Below are 22,180 nucleotides of genomic sequence, written 5' to 3'. Positions count from 1 at the left end.
AGAACATGTTCTAACCCAATGCAAAGAAACTAAGAAACTTGAAAAAAGATTAGACAAAATGCTAACTAGAATAACCAGCCTAGAGAAGAACATAACTCCATGGAGCTAAAAACACAGCACGAGAATTTCATGAAGCATACACAAGTTTCAATAGCTGAATTGATCAAGAAAGGATATCAGAGATTGAAGATCAACTCGATGAAATAAAAAGAGAAGGCAAGAAAAGAGAAAAAAGAGTGAAAAGAAATGAACAAAGCCTCCAAGAAATATGGGACTCTGTGAAAAGACTTAATCTATGCTTGATCGGTGTACCTGAAGAGGACTGGGAAAATGAATCCAAGCTGGAAAACACTCCTCAGGATATTATCCAAGAGAACTTCCCCAACCTAGCAAAGCAGGCCAATATTCAAATACAAGAATTACAAGGAACACCAGAAAGATACTCCTCAAGAAGAGCAACCCCAAGGCACATAATCATCAGATTCACCAGGGTTGAAATGAAGGAAAAAATGGTAAGAGCAGCCAGAGAGAAAGGCCAGGTCACCCAAAAAGGAAAGCCCATTAGACTCACAGCAGATCTCTTGGCAGAAACCCTACAAGCCAGAAGAGAGTGGGGGCCAATATTCAACATCTTTAAAGAAAAGAACTTTCAATGCAGAATTTTATATCCAGCCAAACTAAGCTTCATAAGCGAAGGAGAAATAAAATTCATTATAGACAAGCAATTATTCAGAGATTTCGTCACCACCAGACCCGTCTTACAAGAGCTCCTGAAGGAAGCACTAAATATGGAAAAAAATGCAGTACCAGCCACTGCAAAATGAACCAAATAGTAAAGACCAACAATGCAATGAGGAAACTGCATCAACCAAGGGCAAAACAAACACCCAGTAACAAAATGGCAGGATCAAATTAACACATAACAATATTAACATCAAATGTAAATGGCCTAAATGCCCCAATCAAAAGACACAGACTGGCAAACTGGGTAAAAAGTCAAGACCCATCAGTGTGCTTTATTCAGGAGACCCATCTCACATGCAAAGACAAGCATAGACTCAAAATAAAGGGATGGAAGAAGGCCTACCAAGCAAATGGAGAGCAAAAAAAAAAGCAGGGACTGCAATCCCAGTCTCCGATAAAATGGACTTTAAACCAACAAAGATCAAAAGAGACAAAGAAGGGCATTACATAATGGTAAAAGGATCAATACAACAAGAAGTGCTAACTATTCTAAATATATATGCACCCAATACAGGAGCACCCAGATACATAAAGCAAGTTCTTAATGACCTACAAAGAGACTTAGACTCCTGCACAATAACAGTGGCAGACTTTAACACCTCATGTCAATATTAATCAAATTAATATTAATATTAATTGATCAATGAGACAGAAAATCAACAAGGATATCCAGGACTTGAATGCAGAACTGGACCTAATAGACATCTACAGAACTCTCCATCCCAAAGCCACATAATATACATTCTTCTCAGCACCACATCACACTTACTCTAAAACTGACTACATAATTGGAAGTAAATCACTCCTCAGCAAATGCAAAAGAACGGAAATCGTAACAAACAGTCTCTCAGACCACAGGGCAATCAAATTAGAACTCAGAATTAAGAAACTAACTCAAAACCACACAACTTCATGGAAACTGAACAACTGGCTCCCAAATGTCAAGTGGATAAACAATGAAATGAAGGCAGAAATAAAGATGTTCTTCTAAACCAATGACAACAAAGACACACGTATCAGAATCTCTGAGACACATTCAAAGCAGTGTCTAGAGGGAAATTTATGGCAATAAATGCCCACCAGAGAAGGGAGGAAAGATCTAAAATTGACACCCTATTATCAAAATTGAAAGAGCAAGAGGAGCAAGTTCAAAAAAACTCAAAAGCTAGCTGAAGACAAGAAATAACTAAGATCAGAGCAGAACTGAAGGAGATAGAGACACAAAAAAGCCCTTCAAAAAATCAATAAATCCAAGAGCTGGTTTTTCAAAAATATCAATAAAATAGACACACTGCTAACCAGATTAATAAAAAAGGAAAGAGAGAAGAATCAAATAGATGCAATAAGAAACAATAAAGGGACATCACCACCGATCCCACAGAAATACAAACTACCATCAGAGAATACTACAAACAACTCTATGCACATAAACCAGTATACCTGGAAGAAATGGATAAATTCCTGGACACTTGCACCCTCACAAGACTAAACCAGGAAGAAGTTGAATCCCTGAATAGACCAATAACAAGGGCTGAAGTTGAGGCAGCAATAGCCTAACAATCAAAAAAAGTCCAGGTCCAGACAGGTTCACAGCTGAATTCTACCAGATGTACAAAGAGGAGCTGGTACCATTCCTTCTGAAACTATTCCAAACAATACAAAAAGAGGGCATCCTCCCCAACTCATTTGATGAGACCAACATCATCCTGATACCAAAACCCAGCAGAGACTCAACAAAAAAAGAAAACTTCAGGCCAATATCCATGATGAACATAGATGCAAAAATCTTCAATAAAATACTGGCAAACCAATTGCAACAGCACATCAAAAAGCTTATCCATCACAATCAAGTAGGCTTCATACGGGGATGCAAGGCTGGTTCAACATACACAGGTCTATAAATGTAATCCATCACATAAATAGTACCAAGCACAAAAGCCACATGGTTATATCAATAGATGCGAAGAAGCCCTTCGACAAAATTCAACAGCCCTTAATGCTAAGAACTCTCAATAAACTGGTATCAATGGAATATATCACAAAATAATAAAAGCTATTTGTGACAAACCCACTGTCAATATCTTATTGAACAGGCAAAAACTAGAAGAATTTCCTTTGAAATCTGGCACAAGACAAGGATGCCCTCTCTCACCACTCTTATTTATTATAGTATTGGAAGTTTTAGCCAGAGCAATCAGGGAAGAAAAGGAAATAAAAGGTATTCAATTAGGAAAGGAGGAAGTCAAATTGTCTTTATGTGCAGATGACATGATGGTATATTTATAAGACCCTATCGTCTCAGCCCCAAATCTCCATAAGTTGATAAGCAACTTCAGCAAAGTCTCAGGGTACAAAACCAGTGTGTAGAAATCACAAGCATTCCTATACACCAATAACAGATGAACAGAGAGCCAAATCAATAGCCAATTCCCATTCACAATTGCAACAAGGAGAATAAAATAATACAACTAACAAAGGAGGTAAAGGACCTCTTCAAGGAGAACCACAAACCACTGCTCAAGGAAATAAGAGAGGATACAAACAGATGGAAAAACATCCCATGCTCATGGTTAGGAAAAATCAGTATCATGAAAATGGCCATACTGCCCAAAGCAATTTACAGATTCAATGCTATCCCTGTCAAACTACCAATGACCTTCACAGAACTGGAAAAAAACACTTGAAACTTCATATGGAACCAAAAAAGAGTCCGCATAGCCATGACAATCCTAAGCAAAAAGAACAAAGCTGGAGGCATCACATGCTGCCGGACTTCAAACTACACTACAAGGCAACAGTAATCAAAACAACATGGTACTGGTTCCAAAACAGAGACATAGACCAATGGAACAGAATAGAGTCCTTGGAAGGAACACCACACATCTACAACCATCTTATCTTTGACAAACCTGACAAAAACAAGCAATGTGGAAAGGATTCCCTGTTTAATAAATGGTGTTGGGAAAACTGGCTAGCAATGTGCAAAAAGCAGAAACTGGACCCCTTCCTGACACCTTACACTAATATTAACTTCAGACAGATTAAAGACTTAAACATAAGACCTAACACCGTAAAAACCCTAGAAGAAAATCTAGGCAAAATCATTCAGGACATAGGCATAGGCAAGGACTTCATGACTAAAACACCAAAAGCAATGGAAACAAAAGCAGAAATAGACAAATGGGACCTAATCAAACTCCACAACTTCTGCACAGCAAAAGAAAGAAGCATTACAGTGAACTGGCAACCAGCAGAATGGGAAAAAAATCTTTGCAATCTACCCATCTGACAAAGGGCTAATATCCAGAATCTACAAAGAACTAAAACAGATTTAGAAGAAAAAAACAAACAAACATATCCAAAAGTGGGCAAAGGATATGAACAGACACTTTTCAGAAGAAGACATATATGAAGCCAACAAACATACAAAAAATGTTCATCATCACTGGTCATCAGAGAAATGCAAATCAAAACAACATTGAGATACTATCCACGCTAGTTAGAATGGAGATCATTTAAAAATCTGGAGACAACAGATGCTGGAGAGGATGTGGAGAAATAGGAACACTTTTACACTGTTGGTGGGAGTGTAAATTAGTTCAACCATTGTGGAAGACAGTGTGGTGATTCCTCAAGGATCTAGAAACAGAAATTCCACTTGACCCAGCAATCCCATTACTGGGTCTATACCCAAAGGACTATAAATCGTTCTATTATAAAAACATAGGCACACTTATGTTCATCATTGCACCGTTTACAATAGCAAAGACCTGGAACCAACCCAAATGCCCATCAATGATAGACTGGATGTAGAAAATGTGGCACATATACAGCATGGAATACTATACAGCCAGAAAAAAATGATGAGTTTGTGTCCTTCATAGGGACATGAACGAATCTGGAAACCATAATTCTCAGCAAACTAACACAAGAACAGAAAATCAAGCACCACATGTTCTCACTCATAGGTGAGTGTTGAATAATGAGAACACATGGACACAGAGAGGGAAGCATCACACACTGGGGTCCATTGGAGGGGGTTGGGATGGGATAGTGGGAGGGAAGGTGGGGAAGGATAATGTGGGAAGAAATTTCAGGAATAGGTGACGGGGGGATGGAGGCAGCAAACCACCTTGCCATGAATGTACTTATGCAACAATCTTGCAAGATCTGCACATGTACGCCAGAATCTAAAGGACAATAAAAAAATGCTGTAACAAATATGGTTTTATCTTTGTCCTTACATCTTAGTAGTTTTATTTTTATAAAACAGTTTCCCAAGTAGTTGGTTTTGTCAATATATTCATTTTACTTTAAAGGTCATTGTTCATATTTTGAAAAGCTAGTTATTCAACACTGAATATTACTTAAGAGGATATACCTTTGTGCTTGAGGTCTTTATAATTATCTAAGAAAAATTAAAATGCCTAGGCATGGTGTTTCATGCCTGCATTTGCAGGACTTCGGGAGGCTAAGGTGGGAAGATCACTTGAGCCCGGGAGTTTGAGATCAGCCTGTACAATGTGTCCCCACCTCTATAAAGAAAATAACTCAGAATGGTGGCACATGCTTGTAGTGCCAGTTACCTGGGAGTCTGAGGTGGAAGTATCACCTGAGCCAGGTAAGTCAAGGCTGCAGTGAGCTGTGACTGTGCCAGCGCAGTTCAGCCTGGGTGAGATAGAGTAAGATACTGTCCAAAGGGGGAAAAAAAAAGAAAATGTAGAATGACCAGACTATAGCCTGGTAATTGTAAGTGCAATTTTCTGTCCACTCAGAGAAAAAAAGACCTGAATTTCAGTATTTTAACTCAATAGTACATTTAAAAATATGCTTATACTTGCTTTTAATTCTTTATAAGATTGCATTATGATAAATTATTGGCTTTTTTACTATTTATATTATGGGGTTCAATCGTTCCTATAAAAACTTACAGATTTATTACTGGGCCCATTGCTTTATTCCTTAATCCTAGTAGTTTGGGAGGCCAAGCCAGGGAGATATCTTGAGCCTAGGATTGAGACCAGCCTGAACAACATGGCCCAGTCTCTACCAAAAACATGCAAAAATTAACTCAGAATGGTGGTGCATGCCTGTTGGCCAGTTACCTGGGGTGGCTGAGGTGGGAGTATCACCTGAGCATGGGAGGTTGAGGCTACAGTGAGCTGTGATTGTGCCAAGCAGTCTAGCCTGGGTGAGACAGAGTAAGACCCTGTCCAAAAATAAAAAGAAATAAAGAAAGAAAAGAAAATGTAGGAAGACCAAACTATAGTCTGGTAATTGTAAGTGTAATTTCTGTCCACTCAGAGACCTGAATTTCATTATTTTAACTCAATCGTGGATTTAAAAACATACTGTTACTTGCTTTTTTTCCTTTATAATACTGCATTATGATAAATTATTGGATTTTTTACATCTTATATTATAGAGTTCAATCTTTCCTATAAAAACTTACAGATTAATGCCTGGGCACAGTGATTTATGCCTTAATCCTAGCAGCTTGGGAGGCCAAGCTAGGGGGATCTTTTGAGCCTAGCAGTTTGAGATCAGCTTGGGCAACATAGGAAGACCTTGTCTCTACAAAAAAAATTTAAAATTAGCTGGGCAATGTGTCATGTGCCTGTGGTTCCAGCTACTTGGGAGACTGAGGTGGCAGCGAGGTCCAGGCTACAGTAAGCCATGATCACACCTCTGTACGTGAGCCTGGGTAACAGAGTGAGACCCTATCTCAAAAAGAAAAAAACCAAGAAAACTTACAGATTTAATATTTTTAATAAAATTTAATTTTAATTCCTAAGTATCCTAAAAAGCTAAGAAATTTGGGTATGGTGCACTATTTCTACTATTATGATGTTTTCAAGTATATTTGTTGTTAACTTGAATTTGCCATTTAAAATAGCTTGTATTGATAGTACCCAGTATAACTACAAGGAATTTCATTGCTTAGTAGATACTTCTAGAAAATAATTCGTAAATTGTTTGACAAATACTTGTACAAATGTTCATATTTTAACCCAATACCTCTGCATCTGAAATTTATAAACAGTTATAATGTAAAACTAAACTTAAAAAAAAAATAATGAGATGGGAAATGTCCATAATATATTGCTAAATGAAATAACAGTTTTTAAAGATATATTAATGAAGCATGTTCTTGATATCGAAGTAAATAAAACCCATTCAAGTTCAGTTAAGCGAATTGGAAATATACCAAAAGAATTAAACTCAGGAATTTAACCAAGTCTTGTAAATACAATAATTGTGGCTGCACAATAAGGCCCTTCTCCCTGTTTCTGAATCATCCTCCTTTCTTTTAGCCTGGCTTACTTTTCTCCCCCGCTACATACTGCCTTCTTCTACCTTCTGCTATACATCTCAGAAAATGTTGGATTTTCCTTTATCCAATAGACCAAGAAGTATGAAGCTGGAATCTATTCATTCCAATCCAAATCCCCTAGAGAAAGATCTCATTCAGCTTTCTTGGGTTAGTTGCTAATCTGTGTGAGTATGGGGGTGGGAGAATAAAGAAAAATCATACTGCATGAATATAGATACAGAGTCTTGCCTCAAGATTCTTATGAATAGAAAAAATATATGTATATATTTATAGAGGACATCTATGGAGTGCTTCCCAGCACTTCCATAACATATAATATGTATATCAATACAGAGAAATCTATAGATATTGATGAAGATTATGCTATATATGAATATATATATAAAACATATCTAAATGCTAAGCAAATATCTGATTATAAAAGTGATAATTTTAATTTCTTTATTCTCTATATTTTTAAAGTTTATCAATAAATATAAATCACTTTCATAATCAAAGCAAATATATTCAAATATGTATCAAATAAAATTAAATAAATATAGAAAATACATAAGATTCACAGTGTTATGCTCATTTATTTTTCCATTAATAGATGTTCTGAACCATGCATGCCAATTTTAAATTAAAGCAATTCAAAATATAAAAAAATTTTTAAAAAGTGAATGCCAATTTAATGAAATGCAAAGTTTCATAAACATAAAGAGGTATTATATATGGTAAAACAAAGTGTTCTGTTAACATTCACTTTGTTATTATACAAAAATATGACATAATTTTAGTAATGGAAAATTACTAAATTATGCTGAAAAATAAACACGGTTAATAAAGCATTTTAGAAATATAAGTGCTACATATTTTTCTAGATTATAAGTACTAATCATACGTAGAAAACTCACAAGATAATTATTTTTTGGCTTATTTCTATCCACATTTTAGAAAGAAAATATGGTATTTCTTTAAAAATAATTAAAAGGCTTTTCAGTAAGTACAAAATATTTAGGCAGTATTTAGTAAATAGACAGTAAATATGAAGTATAACCTAGAAAATCTGTGCATTGCACGATAGCTTCTTTTGTTCATTTTCAGTGAATCTTCATTAAAGTTTAAACTGAATGTTCTCTGTTAGAGTTCTCTAACTAATAGAGGCCAAATGTCAGCTAAAATAAGAAGACTGACTCCCAGAATGGGAAATTAGTCAAGATCTGTGATGATCTGGACTAACGCTTTTAATTATTTTAAAATATTTTGATAATTTTAGTCACTGATTTTGAAAATATAAAATATTATTTTATATACCCATAGCAATATATTGCAATAAGAAGTATGTAAACTGACTTCTTGATTGGTACAATCATAATTGAATTACACTCAGTGAAACTGCCAGTTTAATAACTCATTGTTTTGTTACTTCCCTTTTGATAAAGTGGACATCCTACCTCTTGGTCACCCATGCAATATACCATTAAGTTGCCACTACAGCCTGTGATTTCCCTCAGAATGTCTGTGTCAAGCAGGCTTGATAAGGCCCTCACTATAAAAGGATAAATTGCATTTTGCCAACTTTTGCCTGCATCCATGACTAAAGAACTGCATAATTTGGTCTTGAAATTTTCAAGGATCATATAGATGTTTGAGTAGTTTTGAGATCATCTAAGGACTGTGATTATCTCAGAGAACACTTCAGTCTTTTGAGGTAAAGTAAATCTCATAAAACCTCTCCATGGCACATTTTGAGTTAGAGGTAGGAGGAAGGAAAGCAAAGTCTGAAAATACAAGCCCCAAAACATGTAGCTATAGAATGTAGGAAATTCCTCACTCCATTCACCAATCCCCTTTACCATGTGCATTCCCTCTAACGTTCTGATATAACTACCCAAAAAATGTAATAGAGCCAGGAACTGGATAAAATCATCTACGTACACTCTAAAATATAAAGCATGGTTTGGTTCTATATGCTATGCTATATGTTGATAGTTTTCCTTCAAATTAGAAATGAATATAAAATTACAAACTCTATCTCATGGACAGATATACTATTACCATCTTCAAAAGTATTTTCTACACACTACTGTGCCTTTTTTTTTCAACCTATCTTCTGCCTCTTCCCCAGAATACATTCCTTTTCTGAGGCTGGAGAACAGAGGCGGCTGTGGGTGATTTTTGCACCTTTTTATCTCTAGTGAAGGGATCTCTACTCAGAAGTACCCAAAGCTGTTACTTTAATATCTGAATAACAGGAAGCTAGAAAGTCATGTAGGGACACATGAAGCTAGAGGAAGGGATTACATAGATGTTGAATTCAGATTTCTATTCCCAACCCCAAAACACAGATTGATGGCAGGGTCCCAGAAGTCACTGGCCTTCAGTCCAGAGTTAAGCTTAGGCAAGGTGTCCAACAGTGACCTTGACTACAGGTCTAAAATCATGTAGGTCTGAGAATGGAAAAACATTGATCTCTTCAAGGATCATAATTTTTTACAAACTCTCAGCACACAGTTTGAGTTTCTCTTTCTATTAGCTACAAGATGCTAGGTAGGTGTGATCACTAGACAGTTTCTTTCAAGGAGTCTATTAGAGAAATAATATTTTGTGCATCAGTGCTACTGGGAAGAAGTAAAAATATGCCATTGCCCCACATCCATGGTTTAAAAAAAATCCAAATAACTCATTAATATGGAAATGCTGGAAATAGAAAACCTTTCTATTAAGTTTAATGCTTGCGGTGCTTAAAATTACACATTAACCCACTTTGCAGAGTTGATAATCTGATAAAAATAAATAAAGCTCATGTTTAGATATCAACTAAATTCTTCCATATGCTAGAAAACAGCTATCATTTAAGCTGCTTTTTCACTGAAATGTGTCTATTTCAGGTTTTGTAACCACTAATGTGCTTGAGTCATAAAATGAAAAAGCCTAACATTTCATATAAGATAACATTTCCCAACACTCAAAATATTTTGCAATGTGATCCTCTTCTTAGTTGAAAAATCAAACTTTGGTTTACATCAGAAGAAATATTAATAATGAAATTATTATATAGTAAGCTTGAAAACAGATTAGAACAGAAAAAGTTGAATTGGGAGGAGAGGATGCCCTAACTAGACTACTTTAATCCAACCCTGTTGCCTGCATATGGGTGCATTAGTCTTAGAGTTCAGGGTACCAGGACCATCTATGGCCATCCTCCTTACTCTGCTCCTAATCTTTATTGCTTTCTCACCCAGATGCAATAAAAAAAAACTAAAATTCATTATTAGGTGATTATTTCATGCAAGCTATTATGTTAAATACTTATTAACTTATTAATTCTCACAACATCCCGATGAAGTAAGTGCTTCTATTATCCCTTCTTTAAGGTAATCAAACTGAATACACCCATGTTAGTAGTAACATTATTTGCAACAGACAAAAGGTAGGTGCAGCCTAAGCATTCATTGAGAGATGAAAGGATAAACAAAATGTGGTATATACGTACAATGGAATGTTATTCAGCCTTGAAAGGGAAGAAAATTCTGGCAAATGTATGAACCTTAAGGACATTATGTTAAGTTAAATAATCCAGTCACACACCAAGGAAAGTACTGTATGACCCCACTTGTATGAGGTATCTAGAATGCTCAAATTCATAGGATATAAATTAGAAGGGTGGCTTCCAAAGGCTGTGGTGAGTAGAGAAGGGAGATTTACTGTTTAATGGATATAGAGTTTCAGCTTTGCAAGATGAAAAGAGATCAGTAAATTGGTTGCACAACAATGTGAATGTATTTAACATTACTGAATATTACACTTAAAAATGATTAAGATCATAAATTCTATGTTATGGATATTTCTATATTACATGTATTTTTTTTTTTTTTTTTGAGATAGAGTTTCGCTCTTGTTGCCCAGGCTGGAGTGCACTGGTGTGATCTCAGCTCACTGCAACCTCCGCCTCCTGGGTTCAAGTGATTCTCCTGCCTCGGCCTCTGGAGTAGCTGGGACTACAGGCACCTATCCCCATGCCTGGCTAATTTTTGTATTTTTAGTGGAGATGTGGTTTCACCATGTTGGCCAGGCTGGTTTTGAACTCATGACCTCAGGTGATCTACCTGCCTCAGCCTCCCCAAGTGTTGGGATTACAGGCATGAGCCATTGCACCCAGCTTGTTATATGTAATTTTAAAATAAGCAAACTGAGACACAAATAGGTTAAGCAACTTATCAACTTTACTTAGTTTTGTGTTTCGCATGGAATACTACAAAGAACAAAATAATGTCTTTCCAAAAAGAATAAAATTATGTCCTTTTGGTAATATGGATGCAGCTGGAAGCCATTATCCTAGGTGAATTAATGCAGTAACAGAAAACCAAATATTGTGTCTTCTCACTTATAAGAGGGAACTAAATCTTAGATATGCAAGGACATAAAGTTGGGAAGAAGAGACACTGGAGTCTCCAAAAGGAGAAAGGGAGGGAGGGCAGCAAGGGCTTAAAAACTTCCTACTGCATATTATGTTGACTATCTTACTTATGAAATCAACAGATGCCCAAACCTCAGCATCACAAAATAGACTCTTATAACAGATCCGCACATGTACCACCTGAATCTAAAATTAAAATTGAAATTGAAAAAAATAAAATAAAACAAAGTTCTGTTTTCTACAGATGCCATATTAAAAGGGTTTTAATATAAAAATTGATTTATAAAAGTTTAAAAGAAATATGGTTGGACAAGGAGTCACTCCTACAGGACATATATTTCATTCCAATACCCAAACCATAATCTGGACATTTCCTTCCTTTTTTTCATTTTTTTTTGAGGGGGGGACATTTTCTTAACATCAACATAATTTTCTCTCCTTCATGCCCAACAACCAGTCACTGATTCTTATTGATTTAACTAATAAAATATCTCTTGTTTCCATCTCTTACTTATCACTACTTCCACTGCTTTATTGATGGGGACCATTCCAATCACTCTAACTTGTCTCTCTGTATCCACCAAAACTCTTCATTATAGAAGTATCTCATTAATCCCCAGTCTAATGTCCTTCAAAGCCACCTCATTTGAATGAATGAAACAAAAAGTCCTTCACATGACATATATAGTCTTGCAAAGCACTTATTTTGCAACTCCCATCTTATCTCATGTCACTATCTCTGTTCCCTAAGTGCTGGACATAACCAACACTTTAGAGGTTACAAATAGACTGGGTTGCTATTAAATTTTTCTACCTTTGAACTTGCTGTTTCCTCTAGCTGCAATTGCTCCCTTGCTTTCTCCAAAACAAAATATTTCTACTCATCCTTAAAGAATTATTTCACAAGTATCTAGGCTAGGAAGCCATACTTGATATGCAGGATTGCAAAGTATTCCCTCAAAGTGATTTAATAGTATTTATAGAGTGTTGTTATAATCATTTGTTTGTGTGTTTGTCCCATGAGTTTATGGCTCCTTAAAAGTGGTCAAAATGTCTTTTTCTGCCACTATGGCTGACATCTAGCATAGTGACTACCATATAAAATGTTCAATGAGTGCTGGAATCATGAGTGAATGCACAAGGAATGAATGAATGAATGAACAGTTATTCAGCATGAGTCCTAGCACGATAGCCAGTGCTAGCCATCAAAAGAGCCACATCTTCCTGTTGGAAGGTGGGTCACTGGTTATATAGGCTAATCTATGGATTGCAGAAGAAAGCAGATAAAGTTGGATTCTTATATATTTTCCATCTCCTTAAGGAGACTAGAGACTTGCTCGACAGAATGGAAGAATTTTTTCATATGAAAAAATGCTCATCATCACTGGTCATCAGAGAAATGCAAATCAAAACTACATTGAGATACCATCTCACGCCAGTTAGAATGGCGATCATTAAAAAATCTAGAGACAACAGATGCTGGAGAGGATGTGGAGAAATAGGAACACTTTTACACTGTTGGTGGGAGTGTAAATTAGTTCAACCATTGTGGAAGACAGTGTGGCAATTCCTCAAGGACCTAGAAATAGAAATTCCATTTGACCCAGCAATCCCATTACTGGGTATATATCCAAAGGATTATAAATCGTTCTGCTATAAGGACACATGCACACGAATGTTCATTGCAGCACTGTTTACAATAGCAAAGACCTGGAACCAACCCAAATGCCTATCGATGATAGACTGGACAGGGAAAATGTGGCACGTATACACCATGGAATATTATGCAGCCATCAAAAATGATGAGTTTGTGTACTTTGTTAGGACATGGATGAACCTGGAAACCATCATTCTCAGCAAACTGACAGAAGAGCAGAAGATCAAACACCGCATGCTCTCACTCATAGGCGGGTGTTGAACAATGAGAACACATGGATACAGGGAGGGGAGCACTACACACTGGGGTCTGTTGGGTGGAAATAGGGGAGGGATGGTGGGGGATGGGGAGTTGGGGAGAGATAGCAAGGGGAGAGATGCCAGATGCAGGTGATGGGGAGGAAGGCAGCAAATCACACTGACACGTGTGTACCTATGCAACAATCTTGCATGTTCTTCACATATACCCCAAAACCTAAAATGCAATAAAATAAATGGAATAAAAAAATAAAAATAAAAAAAAGAGTGGAGGAATTGTTTAGCCAAAAAAGCATAAAAAGAAACAGAATCTAGGAATAAGATAATTCTTAGCCAGACTCAAGCATTGGTCAACAGAAAAAATAGTTTGACAGACTAGAAAAAGTGAAAAAAAATCTACATTGAACTACAGGAGCAATACAACATATTTGAGACTGTTTCAGCAGAGGCTACACCTAGATTCTTTGCAACAGTACAAATGATAGACCGTTCTTCAAAAAAATCATTAAAAGGATGCTGGGCTGCTAAAAATTCTGAAGATCATTACTGATCTAAAAAGGAAGAGGTGTCCATTAGTAACTGACAGTTTCCTGCTGAGAAACACAAAAGCAACAGAACAAAAAATTGCTATGGCTAATCAGGAGGTGAGATATGTTGCTGTACCACACATATGAAGTGTGAATAAAAACCATTATTATTAATCAAACCCACCAACTGCTATCAATTGCTGCTGATGCCAGCTCACATGGGAAGATTTAACTCAAATGAAATAAAGGATGCATTTCTATAAAGACCTGGCTGGAAAAACTGGAGGGCTTGGGGGCATAAGCAGCATTTTCGTTTTTTCCATTTGAAGGTCATGACTTTAGAAGGAAACTAACAATGAGGTTGAAAAGTAGCTTGGGTCAAATCACAGAGCAAACAATTCCAACAGATTTGGAATTTACCCAATAAGCAATTAGGAGTCATTGAAGTTCTTTGTGAAGGGAAGTAAATTTGCATTCTAACGTTTAAATTAGACTCATGTACATCGAATTTATGGAATCAATTAAGGGTGACATAATGCACCTAGAATCTACTAAAACTAAATCATTTTCTAAAGCTTGAAAGACAAAGTACTAAATTTTGAATAATAAACATACTAAGCTTTATTGAACCTTGGAATCATTGGCCAAACGTTCTTTATTTCACTGTCCATCACTTTTTAATATTTTTTTAGTCCACAGTGCCCAAGAGTACTTATAAATAGCAAATGTACATCAAATTCCAGAGTGCTGTAGGAGGGTTAGAACGGTGCTCACTCCCCCTCCATAGAGTTACATCTAAATCTCCAGTCTATTGTTCCTTCTAATAAGGGCACTAAAATAGTGGCAATAATAATAATAGTGTTACAACATGTGTGTACACACTACATGTCTTTTAGGAATTACATATTTTTAAAAGGATGAATGTAGTTTCTCAGATTTGGAGAGTATATTTGGGATATTCTTAGAGCTGGGCATGGTGTCTCACACTTGTAATTCCAGTACCTTAGGAGGCCAAGGCAGGTAGATTGCCTGAGGTCAGGAGTTCGAGGCCGGCATGGCCAACATGGCAAAACCCCCACTCTACTAAAAATACAAAAATTAGCCAGGTGTGGTGGTGTGCACCTGTAGTCCCAGCTACTTGGCAGGTTGGGGCAGGAAAATCACTTGAACCCAGGAGGCGGAGGTGGCAGTGAGCCGAGATTGCACCACTGCACTCTAGCCTGGCCAACAGAGTCAGACTCTGTCTCAAAAAAAGGCACATATGTATATATATGCCACAACGTTTTCTTTAGGGGGACCTCAACATGATACCAAAGCATAACAAGATGTTTATATGCCTGTCAGTTGGTAAGGAAATGCTGTATTTTTAAAAGATATTCTGCATATAAGTAAATATAATTTCATATTTCAAAGTGAAAGTCTCAGCAGTAAGCACTCTTAATTGCAAAATCTATATTTAATTGAACTGCTTGTTATTCATACAATTACATATTGTCTGATCCAGAGATCAAGATTTTGAGTGCATTTTTTTTACAGCATTTAATGAGTCTCCAAAGCAATCTGAGAGAGATTAGAGTATGTCTGTATTTAAGACACTGCTTCCAGAAGAGGTGCTTAACATAGGACCTCTGAATTTTTATATGTTTCAGAACCATTGCTCATTGAAGCCAAGGGACCAGAAGGGTCAGGATTGTGGTATAAGGTAAATCATTTGACAGCAGAAGTATTACTGCCTAACGTTTGTCACAATAGGTCACGTGTATACACCACTTGCTATATGCCAGGTACCATTCTAACATAAACAGATAGAGAATAGATAGATAGATGATAGATAGATATACATTTATTTAATCTTCACAGATAGCAAATGTGATTTTCACAAGACCATATAAACTAGAGACTTACCATTGACGTTTTACAGAAGAGGAAATAGAGACAAAACATCCTCTTCTGCCAAGCTTCAATGCCACTTCTATAAAGCATGAACTGCTTTTCTCCTTCTTTGTGCTTGTGTAGCACCCTCTACACACGCTGTACTATACAGCTTTACTGTTCTATTAGTGTTTCTCATAATACAGTAAAATCATATATATGTATGTGACCACATATTACTCTGCATATGTGTACAGTAATATAACCCCAAACCCCCTGTGAGCCCATCCTGCAGGGGAATAAAGACTATTCCGTATATCTTTGTCCCCATCATTGCTAACAGAGGCACTCAATATATGGTAAACACTCAATAAATGTGTGCTAGTGAAAACCCACCTGAACTGCCTGGCTGCTGTTCACTACTATTGGGTACACCTGCCTGCTCAGCTGGCATTTGTTCTGACTTTACAACAGTTGACTTTCACCTTCAACTTCTGAACCTCAAACTTCAAACTCCTTACAGATTGTTAGGCCTGGATCAAAAATTTTAATAAGTGCTAGCACAAACACAACGAAAATAATTATAACAACAACAATGACAGAAGCTAATATGTACTGAGCATCAACAAAGATTTCAGTCTTTGTTAACCTGGGCTATCCTAGTGCCTGGTTTGTACACAACACAGATGATTTTGTTCTTAGGCAAGCTCTATATGCTATACCATTGTCCAAAGAAGCAATCTAAAATGGATTATTTATTTAGTAAAATGTTTAATCTAGAAACACCTAAAACTGTAGTTCTTTGCTCTATAAGAGAAAGTACAACTTTTTTATTTTTATTTTTATCAAATCACATATTTTTCTTCTGCATCTTAGAATATCAGCTCTGGCCAGAAATTCATTAAATTGAATGCAAAATCCTACTGTGTAGAATTTTAGTTAACGTTTCAATCTACCTTTGGAATGCAATTAAGGGGCAGTAACAATTTATCTCAATATAATGACTTCTGGCTCTTATAAAAAAAAACTATTAAAGAATGAGAACAAGAGCTTTCTTCTTCACAATTAATATTTACTAAGTCTCCAGGGCTGAAATGACCTCAGTCTTTTTCTTCAAGTCTACAATCACAGCTGCAGTTTTTTCCATTACTATAGCAACCACAGGAATGCATGCATTGTATTTCCTTCTCTGTCCAGAACATATAAAAGGGGCCAGAGTAGCAACAACCACCAGGAGACAGATAAATGCCCTTAAAATGATCATAATTAAGAATTTACATTTATGGGAGTATTTTGAAAGCACATCTGACTTCAGAGTACTTAGATCATTCAACTATGACCGAATACATATTCACGCAGGTTTATTGAATCAAGATTCATTAGTTTCATTTACAGAGACTTTCTACAAAGAAATTCTAAATTTACCAGTTTTGTCTTTTCATCTAAATGAATGATAGAAAAAATTCTCCCCCATTAAGGTTATAGAGAACTTTCCAAATTACATAAAAATGATGTCTTATTTATACCCAAAGGGAGCTAGGAAAAAACCAAAATATAAGAAGTTAGTGGTTTGATTCTGAATTTGTTGTTTATACTTCAAAATCACAGTAAGTTCATGTCTTTATGCTTTCATTTGTGTTTTTAATCTAAGTTATTATAAAGTAACACTAGCACAGTATTTTAAAAAGATCTCAGGGGAACTTTCAAACACCTGACTCCCATTCTCTATATCTACAGTTAGATGACTTTAGAAGTCCTAGGCCCAATTTTGCTATAATAGAATACATTTTAAGGTGAAAGACCCATGGAACAAATAATAGCATTCTTCATTATAAATACAATGACTTTAAGCTTTGGACATAGACACATCTCTAGAATTGGTTGGTATATTACATATGGGTAAAGAGAGGAGGAAAATATTTCAAATAGTTCCCTCCACCATCTATTCTAACCTCTTTTTTAAAAAGAAGAAACTGATTCAAAAATAAGGTGATAGACAATTAGATGACAGATAGAGAGAGCCAGAGAGAGAGAGAGAGAGAGAGAGAGAGAGAGAGAGAGAGAGATCCCAGTACATTCCAGCCCATACAAAGGAAGATTTAGATTACTAATTTTCTCTTTTAAATTAGAAAAATGAGATTGCAATATTTCTTTTCTAAAGAAACAGATATTAACTACTTGCATTCGCCCTGTCAAACTTTTCAAGGGCTCTTTCTTGGAAGATGAGCTCCTACACCTCAATATGTAAAACTTGCTGGGATATGTGTTGCTATAGATATATTAAGAGAGCACAGTGGAAACACTTAGGATGAGTCCCACTTTTCCTGGAGCAGTTGCATAGAGCAAGGATCATTTTTGTTTAGTGTTAAACATATTTCATTCAGCAGCACAGGGAACAGTGTGGAGGAAATATGCTGGAAGATGGAATGAGAAAGTGAGTGTGAGATTATTTTGCAAAGGGCCTTGAATGCCAACCTAAAAAATCTGGACTCCTGAGGGTAACAGGAAGACTCTCTTTAAGACACTCAAATGTCTTACTTGAAAGTAAGAAGTAACTTGTCTAACTTCTTATATTTTGGTCCTTTTCCAGCTCCCTTTGGGTATCAATAATACATCATTTTTATGTAATTTTCTCACTTCTCACTTTCAAGACAGTGGCTATATTTAACTGGAGAGATGACGTGCAGTAAGAAGAGATGATAAAACAGGAAGGCTGTTGCATTAAAGAAATTAAGTAGAAGAGTTATGGTGAATTAGAGGAGATGGATTCTAAAGATATTTAGAAGAAAGAGTTCACAGGACTCAATAATCTCAAATGCATCTAAGAGTAAATGAAATATCTAGTTGAAGATAACTGTTAGATTCTAACTAGAGAAACATATAGGGCAGAAACAGTGAGTCCTATTTAAACATGTAGATTTGTCAACACAATTGTACAGGTGTCAGTTTCTCTACTTTGAAGTATCCTCCACTCTATGCCCTGTCTTTGCCACCTAGATCATCACTATGGTTTTAAAAAGCAGAGTTAGTTTAACATCTCTGCTAATTTTCTCTCAATTACAACAGAAAGTTAAAAACACTCAACAAAGTAGCCTATATAAAAATACCATGAAAGAGAAAAGAACTGATCTCTTGAGCTCTTAAATCAAGAATTTTAAAAACTTTATAATTACTTCTTCTTAATCTTTTAACCTCAATCCGCTTCCCAGAGAACAAGAAAAAAAAAGCTTAAAATAGGAAGCAATCCAACAAATCTAACTTTAAGAATAGCAATCTTCTTTTGTGAAATTTATTTTCTCACATTCATATACTGTAGGGGAAAAATATGGCTTTATTTGCTAAATAAATGCATTTTAATATCTAGTTTCCTAAGAAATAGCTATAGCTTTAGAATATGTTATATAACTCTGATACATTGCTATAGATAATTACACTTTGCTAGCAGGACAAGACAAAACTGTAATCCTATTATCTCATTGCCATGAATGCATAAGAAAGAAAATGGTGTATTAGAATATGTTGTATTTTTTACTTTTTTCTCAATATTATGTTTATGATTTGCACACATTATTGTATGTCAATCAATTCTTTTGATTCTAACCACTGCATTGTACTCCAGAAGTTGCAACCACTACATTTCTGATCCAGTTTGCTTGCAGTGAACATCTAGTCTGCCTTTATCTCCCTGATACCACAAACAATACAGTAAGAAATAGGATTAATTTTACTAAGTGCTGTAAGATTTCTTTCCAGAATGACTGCATGGTCCATAATTCCACTAGCAATGCAAAAAAAATATGTCTTTCCATGTCTTTCCCATCACTTGATATTAACCATTTTCCTTAATTTTTGCCACTGTTATTAAAGTAAATGCTGTCTTATTGATATTTTAGTTTGTATCTCTTCCACTACTCGTGAGTTGGAATTTCTCTTTATATACTTGAAAGCCATGCATAGTTCCCTTTCTGTTAATTGCCTAGTCATGCTATTTACCCATTTTGCTACTTAGCTTCCTGCTTTACACATTTGTGATATAAAGTTACATATGCACACAAATTATGTAACATGTTTTAGACAGTTATTACTTCCCTAGTATACAAACACCTGCCTGCAAACAGCCTCGCTAGGGCACTATTTTTAATTCTAATTTAAGCTAACAGTTATAGGGCATTATTTATTAGAAATTTTATTTTAGAATATTTACATTTCCTGAGAATTTATACTACATGAAAAGTTCAATTGAAATAAGAATCTACATGCAAAATGATTGGACATCTCCAAATCTTCCACAGTAAGAGAATTATGAAGTAAATTCTACTGCAGAAATGTGGTAGAATATGCTATTGCAAAAAAATCATAGTTATAAAGGTTGTAGAATAATTCATTCCAGAAACATTCACTGGGGTCTTATAGAATACTAAGTGCTACATTCGGTTCAGGAACCATTACAGACTATATTTCAGGCTACATACAAAGACACATCAACTAGTTCACAAAAAACATTCAATTATTATGGGCTGTGTACTGTGCAGATATGCTTACATGCAATGGGCTGTGGGAGCTCAAATGACGGGAAACTTCTGCCCAGAGACAGGAAAGCGAAGTGCTTTGAGGAGAAGTCTAATGTGAAGCTGAGTTGTAAGAAATAAACACCGAGTGCTCCAGTGGAGTAGGGAGGTAGCCTTCAGTTGAAGAATAGGAAAGTATATGCAAAGGCACTGGGGTGTGAAAGAGCATAGCCTGTTTGAGGAATTCCTGATTGATATTTATGGTTAAAGTCCTGGATAGATGTCCAAGTCCTGCTCGAATGAAATTGGAGACTGGGGAGATAGGAGGAGGCATGTGATGAAGATTCTTCTATGCCCTCCGCAAGAGGCCTCCAGATGTTGAATATAAGCCTATCAAAGGCATATATGCAGTTACAAGGCATTGGGCTAGGAGTTGAGGATGTGGTACTGAATAAGACTGACAAGTCTCTGTTGCAGGGTCTGAAGTGAAGAACTGATATCCTATTTTATGTTTTCAATGGTTAGTCTGGATGAAGTGTGGAATAAAAAGTAGGAACTGAAGTACAGAGGCTAGTTACATTGCTTTTGCAATAATCCAGACCTGAACTAAAGCAAAAATGTATTTATGGCATATTCATGGGAAGTAAAAAATATGAAATAAAAATTTGTGATAATTAGCATAATCATATTTTGAAGATTACTTTACAGTACTAAAACTTTCAAATGCAGGGTCTAATTAACTCTTCCAATAGTCACTGAGAATAACATTAGCATCCTCCACCTTCTGGATGGAGACTCAGTGAGCATCACACCAGAGGAAGACAGCCAGGAAATGGCAGAACAGAGCTGCTATCTCAATTCACTCAATTTGATACTAATTCATTTATTCACCAAACATTTAATGAATAACTTGTATGTGCCAGACACTTTTCTATAAGCTGGGGTAAAAATTCTAGCAAAATAAAACCCTTTTCCTTACAAGAGTTTGCTGTGTAGAGGAGATCAATAAGTGAATAGCTAATTAGAATGCAGTGCAAAGGGCAGTCTGATAGGGTCTAAGTCAGACCTGGCTGTTCATTCAGAGCCGTGTAAAGTATAAGGAAGTGTAAGGTCAAACAGGGAAGGAAAATCTGTCGCATGAGGGTGGCAGGAATGAAATGTATGTGTTTTCCATAATTCATTTAATGTTATCATGGCAGTTTTACAATTTAAAAGGCTAAAGGAAGATAAAGAAAAGAGAACAAGCATCCAACACAGAACAAATATGACTTTGTGGCAGCCATTTTATCTCTTTCTATTAATAGAGCTCATAGAAACAATATACGAGCCAAGTTCATAAGCAAAAGTTTGAAACATGAGACAGCTATGGAGAATTTCCTTAATTTAAAGAGCTAAGTGTTTAATAATCAATACCAGCAAATAGACTGAAGAGGCGAAGTAGAGTAAAATAGAACTAAGGAAACTGGATCAGATAACACTGTTTGCACTAAATGATAAACATGTCAAATTGGACATAATTACCAGTGATGCCTGCAGTTTTGCCAGCAGCATTATAATTCAAATCACTCCTCCATTTCTTTGTCAAAATATGTTTGAGAATTTGTTTTGTGAAACATGAGAACATCATGTAAGAAGCACCAATTCTAGACAGCTTTTTAAAAACCAGAAATGCATTTTTTCATGCATGAGGACATATTGCCCAAAAACGTGCTCAAGTAAATTAAGAAGAGTGTTTGCCTGTTAAAGATCAACAGAAAGGTGTGAGGTTTGCAGAACTAGGATTAAAGGTGGTTGGAGGATTGCCTCCGGTAAGCAAACCACTAGTTTTATCATTAATTTTACCATATAGGTTTTTGTCACAGTCAGTATAGTACATATC

This window comes from Cebus imitator, unplaced genomic scaffold, assembly GCF_001604975.1.
Source record: "Cebus imitator isolate Cc_AM_T3 unplaced genomic scaffold, Cebus_imitator-1.0 Scaffold45, whole genome shotgun sequence".
Taxonomy (NCBI): Eukaryota; Metazoa; Chordata; class Mammalia; order Primates; family Cebidae; genus Cebus; species Cebus imitator.
The sequence above is the reverse complement of the archived record's forward strand: the minus strand, read 5'-3'. Positions refer to the sequence as shown.